This window comes from Oncorhynchus keta, unplaced genomic scaffold (genome assembly GCF_023373465.1).
Source record: "Oncorhynchus keta strain PuntledgeMale-10-30-2019 unplaced genomic scaffold, Oket_V2 Un_contig_5245_pilon_pilon, whole genome shotgun sequence".
NCBI lineage: Eukaryota > Metazoa > Chordata > Actinopteri > Salmoniformes > Salmonidae > Oncorhynchus > Oncorhynchus keta.
The window spans coordinates 1-7,500 of record NW_026288191.1 but is presented as its reverse complement, the minus strand read 5'-3'; the positions used below and the strand labels follow the sequence as shown (position 1 = coordinate 7,500).

Sequence of the window (7,500 nt, the reverse complement as noted above, 5' to 3'; positions counted from 1 at the left end):
GGGTCTAACCAGCCCTCTCCTTCTCTATCTATGGGTCTAACCAGCCCTCTCCCTCTCTCCCTCCTATCCTATGTGGGTCTAACCAGCCCTCTCCCTCTCTCCTCCTATATGGGTCTAACCAGCCCTCTCCCTCTCTATCCTATGTGGGTCTAACCAGCCCTCTCCCCTCTATCCTATGTGGGTCTAACCAGCCCTCTCTCCCTCTCCCCTCCTATGTGGGTCTAACCAGCCCTCTCCCTCTCTATCCTATGTGGGTCTAACCAGCCCTCTCCCTCTCTCTCCTATGTGGGTCTAACCAGCCCTCTCCCTCTCCTCCTATGTGGGTCTAACCAGCCCTCTCCCTCTCTATCCTATGTGGGTCTAACCAGCCCTCTCCCTCTCTATCCTATGTGGGTCTAACCAGCCCTCTCCCTCTCTATCCTATGTGGGTCTAACCAGCCCTCTCCCCTCTCTATCCTATGTGGGTCTAACCAGCCCTCTCCCCTCTCTATCCTATGTGGGTCTAACCAGCCCTCTCCATCTCCCTCCTATGTGGGTCTAACCAGCCCTCTCCATCTCTATCCTATGTGGGTCTAACCAGCCCTCTCCCTCTCTATCCTATGTGGGTCTAACCAGCCCTCTCCCTCTCTATCCTATGTGGGTCTAACCAGCCCTCTCCCTCTCTATCCTATGTGGGTCTAACCAGCCCTCTCCCTCTCTATCCTATGTGGGTCTAACCAGCCCTCTCTACCTCCTATAATGGGTCTCCAGCCCTCTCCCTATCTATCCTATGTGGGTCTAACCAGCCCTCTCCTCTCTATCCTATGTGGGTCTAACCAGCCCTCTCCCTCTCCCTCCTATGTGGGTCTAACCAGCCCTCTCCTCTCTATCCTATGTGGGTCCCCTCTCCTCTCTATGTGGGTCTAACCAGCCCTCTCCTCTCTATCCTATGTGGGTCTAACCAGCCTCCTCTCTATCCTCCCTATCCTATGGGGTCTAACCATCCTATATGCCCTCTCCCTCTATCCTATGTGGGTCTAATCTATCCTATATGGGTCTAACCAGCCTCTCTCCTCTCCTATCCTATGGGTCTAACCAGCCCCTCTCCCTCTCTATCCTATGTGGGTCTAACCAGCCCTCTCCCTCTCCCTCCTATGTGGGTCAACCAGCCCTTCATCTATCCTTTGGGCCCTCTCCTTGATCTCCCTCTCTATCCTATGTGGGTCTAAAGCCCTCTCCTCTCTATCAGAAACAGACTGTCCCTCTCTATCCTATGTGGGTAAAATCAGGCGATCTCCTTCAGTGTCTGGCAGCCCTCTCCTCTCCTATATGGGTCCTATCCTATGTGGGTCAACCAGCCCTCTCCCTATCTTTAACACACTCACACACTCCCTCATACACACACGCGGGTCTAACCAGCCCTCTCCTCTATCCTATGCATACATCCCACATGGGTCCAACACAGCCCTCTCCCTCTCTATATGTGGGTCTAACCAGCCCTCTCCTCTCTATCCTATGGGTCTCCATCTCTACCAGCTAACCTCTCCCTCTCCCTCCTATGTGGGTCAACCAGCCCTCTCCCTCTCTATCCTATACTAACCAGCCCTCTCCACTCTATCCTATGTGGGTAACCAGCCACCCTCTCTATCCCTCTCCCTCTCTATCCTATATGGGTCTAACAGCCCTCTCCATCTCTATCCTATGTGGGTCTAACTCTATCCTATGCATACACACCATCCTATATGGGTCTAGCCCTCTCCCTCTCATCCTATGTGGGTCTAACCAGCCCACTCCCCTCTCTATCCTATATGGGTCTAACCAGCCCTCTCCATCATCATGTGGGTCTAACCAGCCCTCTCCCTCTCATCCTATGGGTCTAACCAGCCCTCCCTCCCTATGTGGGTCTAACTATCCTCTCTATGTGGGGTCTAACCAGCCCTCTCCCTCTCTATCCTATGTGGGTCACACAGCCCTCTCACCCTCTATCCTATGTGGGTCGGACCACTCCCTCATCTATCCTATTGTCCCAGCCCTCTATTCAATGAGGGTCGCAATTGTCTCCAGCCCTCTCCCTCTCTATCCTATGAGAATAAATCAGCCTCTCCCTCTCTATCTATGTGGGTCTGGCCCTCTCCCTCTCTATATGGGGCAGAGTATCCCTTTAACACATGCACACACCCATCTCACACGCGCACAGCCCTCTCCACTCTATCACACACACACACGCATACACACACACACGCATACACACACGCATCTCACACACTAACCAGCACACGCATACACCTACACGGGTCTACACACACGCATATCACACACACACACACACTACACACACACACTCACCATACACACACACACCATCTCACACATGCATACACACACACACATCACACGCATACTCACACACTATCACTATACGCATACACACACTCCCTCTCTACATACACACACACACACAGCCCTCTCCCTCTCTATCCTATACACACACACACTCACACGCATACACACACACACTCTCACTACCCACACACACACACACACTCACACACATGTGGGTCACCCCACATCTTTTACCACTGCTTATCCTAGAACAGTGCGACCTCAAACGCCAGAGGTTTCTCCTCAGAAATCACTGAAACTTTGGGATGTAAATATATTATGATCCATCATTGTTTTTCTACAGCATCTCCCTTTTAACCCACATCTTTAAAACAAATAAGTCTTAAGGATTTAACCAGCCCTGCATTGTTAAAATAGACTGTGTGAGTTTCTCATAACTAAAACAAATTTGACTTCCCAGGAACAAACTTGGCCCTGAGATGACTGTTCTCCTAAACATCCTCTGCCTGTGTGGGATTTAACTGGTCTGGAGATGTCCACTACTTTCATCGGCCCAATAAAGTGTGGGATGTAATCATGTGATCCATACATCATCACCAGCCAAACAACACAGACTTTCCCAAGGAGACAAACGAAAACATGAACAAGAACAGAATAACATCGCTGATTTACCACGAAACAACCGAGACAGGCCCACATGGAGTCTGTAACATTACCCTACTCCCTATATAGTGCACTACCTTGGACCAGGGCCCACATGGAGTCTGTAACATTAACATACTCCCTATATAGTGCACTACCTTGGACCAGGGCCCATATGAAGTCTGTAACATTACCCTACTCCCTATATAGTGCACTACCTTGGACCAGGGCCCACATGGAGTCTGTAACATTACCCTACTCCCTATATAGTGCACTACCTTGGACCAGGGCCCATGGAGTCTGTAACATTACCCTACTCCCTATAGTGCACTACCTTGGACCAGGGCCCACATGGAGTCTGTAACATTAACCTACTCCCTATATAGTGCACTACCTTGGACCAGGGCCCACATGGAGTCTGTAACATTACCCTACTCCTATAGTGCACTACCTTGGACCAGGGCCCACATGGAGTCTGTAACATTAACCTACTCCTATATAGTGCACTACCTGGACCAGGGCCCATGGAGTCTGTAACATTACCCTACTCCCTATATAGTGCACTACCTGGACCAGGGCCCACATGGAGTCTGTAACATTACCCTACCCTATATAGTCCTATTCTGACCAGGGCCCATATGTCTGTAACATGAACCACTACCTTGGACCAGGACCCACATGGAGTCTGTAACATGAACCTACTCCCTATATAGTGCACTACCTTGGACCAGGGCCCACATGGAGTCTGTAACATGAACCTACTCCCTATATAGTGCACTACCTTGGACCAGGGCCCACATGCAGTCTGTAACATGACCCTACTCCCTATATAGTGCACTACCTTGGACCAGGGCCCACATGGAGTCTGTAACATTACGCTACTCCTACCATCTGTGGACCAGGGCCCACATGGGGTCTGTAACATAACCTACTCCCTATATAGTGCACTACCTTGGACCAGGGCCCATGGACTGTAACATTACCCTACTCTATAGTGCACTACACTGGACCAGGGCCCATATGGAGTCTGTAACATTACCCTACTCCCTATATAGTGCACTACCTTGGGACCAGGGCCCATCATTGTTTTCTAACATTAACCCACGTCTTTAAAACAAATAAGTCTTAAGGATTTAAGTGCCCATTAAAATAGACTCTGTAAGTTTACTCATAACTAAGACATGGAAACTTACCCTACTCCCTATATAGACTACCTTGGACCAGGAACAAACTTATATAGGCCCCTGACCATGGCCCACATGTCTGTAACATTACCCTACTGCCCTGTATAGTTTAACTACCTGGAGATGGAGTCCAGGGCCCACATGGGGTCTGTAACATTAACCTACTCCTATATAGTGCACTACAGACTTTCCCAGGGCCCAAATGAAAACATGTAACATTACCCTAACTCCCTATATAGTGCACTACCTTGGACCAGGGCCCACATGGAGTCTGTAACCTACTCCCTATAGTGCTACCTTGGACCAGGGCCCACATACTGTAACATTAACCTATCCCCTATAGTGCACTACCTTGGACCAGGGCCCACATGGAGTCTGTAACATTACCCTGGACCAGGGCCCACATGGAGTCATGTAACTTACCCTACTCCCTTGGACCAGGGCCCACATGGTCTGTAACATTACCCTACCTATATAGTGGACCCTTGGACCAGGGCCCACATGGAGTCTGTAACATTACCCTACTCCCTATATAGTGCACTACCTTGGACCAGGGCCCACATGGAGTCTGTAACATTACCCTACTCCCTATATAGTGCACTACCTTGGACCAGGGCCCACATGGAGTCTGTAACATTAACCTACTCCCTATAGTGCACTACCTGGACCAGGGCCCACATGGAGTCTGTAACATTAACCTACTCCCTATATAGTGCACTACCTTGGACCAGGGCCCATATGAGTCTGTAACATTAACCTACTCCTATATAGTGCACTACCTTGGACCAGGGCCCACATGGAGTCTGTAACATTAACCTACTCCTATATAGTGCACTACCTTGGACCAGGCCCACATGGGGTCTGTAACATTACCCTACTCCCTATATAGTGCACTACCTTGGACCAGGGCCCACATGGAGTCTGTAACATTAACCTACTCCCTATATAGTGCCCTTGGACTGGGGCCCATGGAGTCTGTAACATTAACCTACTCCCTATAGTGCACTACCTTGGACCAGGGCCCACATGGAGTCTGTAACATTACCCTACTCCTATATAGTGCACTACCTTGGACCAGGGCCCACATGGAGTCTGTAACATTAACCTACTCCCTATATAGTGCACTACCTTGGACCAGGGCCCACATGGAGTCTGTAACATTACCCTACTCCCTATATAGTGCACTACCTTGGACCAGGGCCCACATGGAGTCTGTAACATTACCCTACTCCTATATAGTGCACTACCTTGGACCAGGGCCCACATGGGAGTCTGTAACATTAACCTACTCCTATATAGTGCACTACCTTGGACCAGGGCCCACTGTAACATGGTGCAGTGGAGTCTGTAACATTACCCTACTCCCTATATAGTGCACTACCTTGGACCAGGGCCCACATGGAGTCTGTAACATTACCCTACTCCCTATATAGTGCTACCTTGGACCAGGGCCCACATGGAGTCTGTAACATTACCCTACTCCCTATATAGTGCACTACCTTGGACCAGGGCCCACATGGAGTCTGTAACATTAACCTACTCCCTATATAGTGCACTACCTTGGACCAGGGCCCATATGGAGTCTGTAACATTACCCTACTCCCTATATAGTGCACTACCTTGGACCAGGGCCCACATGGAGTCTGTAACATTACCCTACTCCTACCTTGGACCAGGGCCCACATGGAGTCTGTAACATTACCTACTCCTATATAGTGCACTACCTTGGACCAGGGCCCACATGGAGTCTGTAACATTACCCTACTCCCTATATAGTGCACTACCTTGGACCAGGGCCCACATGGAGTCTGTAACATTACCCTACTCCCTATAGTGCACTACCTTGGACCAGGGCCCACATGGAGTCTGTAACCCTACTCTACACCTTGGACCAGGGCCCATATGGAGTCTGTAACATTACCCTACTCCCTATGCACTACCTTGGACCAGGGCCCACATGGAGTCTGTAACATTACCCTACTCCCTATATAGTGCACTACCTTGGACCAGGGCCCACATGGAGTCTGTAACATTAACCTACTCCCTATATAGTGCACTACCTTGTGGAGTCTGTAACATTAACCCTACTCCCTATATAGTGCACTACCTGGACCAGGGCCCATATGGAGTCTGTAACATTACCCTACTCCCTATATAGTGCACTACCTTGGACCAGGGCCCACATGGAGTCTGTAACATTACCCTACTCCCTATATAGTGCACTACCTTGGACCAGGGCCCACATGGAGTCCTGTAACATTACCCTAGTCTGTAACATTACCTATATAGTGCACTACCTTGGACCAGGGCCCATATGGAGTCTGTAACATTACCCTACTCCTATATAGTGCACTACCTTGGACCAGGGCCCACATGGAGTCTGTAACATTACCCTACTCCCTATATAGTGCACTACCTTGGACCAGGGCCCACATGGAGTCTGTAACATTACCTACTCCCTATATAGTGCACTACCTTGGACCAGGGCCCACATGGAGTCTGTAACATTACCCTACTCCTCTATATAGTGCACTACCTTGGACCAGGGCCCACATGGAGTCTGTAACATTACCCTACTCCCTATATAGTGCACTACCTTGGACCAGGGCCCACATGAGTCTGTAACATTACCCTACTCCTATATAGTGCACTACCTTGGACCAGGGCCCACATGGAGTCTGTAACATTACCTACTCCTATATAGTGCACTACCTTGGACCAGGGCCCACATGGAGTCTGTAACATTACCCTACTCCTTGGACTATATAGTGCACTACCTTGGACCAGGGCCCACATGGAGTCTGTAACATGACCCTACTCCCTATATAGTGCACTACCTTGGACCAGGGCCCATGGAGTCTGTAACATTACCCTACTCCCTATATAGTGCACTACCTTGGACCAGGGCCCACATGGAGTCTGTAACATTACCCTACTCCCTATATAGTGCACTACCTTGGACCAGGGCCCACATGGAGTCTGTAACATTACCCTACTCCTATATAGTGCACTACCTTGGACCAGGGCCCACATAGAGTCTGTAACATGAACCTACTCCCTATATAGTGCACTACCTTGGACCAGGGCCCACATGGAGTCTGTAACATTACCCTACTCCCTATATAGTGCACTACCTTGGACCAGGGCCCACATGGGTCTGTAACATTACCCTACTCCTATATAGTGCACTACCTTGGACCAGGGCCCATATGGAGTCTGTAACATTACCCTACTCCCTATATAGTGCACTACCTTGGACCAGGGCCCATGGAGTCTGTAACATTACCCTACCCCTATATATGCACTACCTTGGACCAGGGCTCTGTAACTTAACCTATATAGTGCACTACCT

The 7,500-nt window shown here is 49.7% G+C and overlaps 1 long non-coding RNA gene across 2 annotated transcripts; it reads right to left on the bottom strand.

Annotated features, from left to right (window-relative positions):
• Positions 1-3,113: 3,113 nt before the first annotated feature.
• LOC127925189 (uncharacterized) lies at positions 3,114-5,712 on the bottom strand. Of its 2 annotated transcripts, none has more exons than XR_008120033.1 (3): positions 5,648-5,712; positions 5,217-5,276; positions 3,114-3,182 (listed from the first exon to the last, which is right to left on the bottom strand). It is a non-coding gene; the product is annotated as an uncharacterized LOC127925189 (long non-coding RNA). The 2 variants fall into 2 exon arrangements; XR_008120034.1 differs by lacking the exon at positions 5,217-5,276 and adding an exon at positions 3,299-3,358.
• Between the last annotated feature and the right edge of the window lie 1,788 nt (positions 5,713-7,500).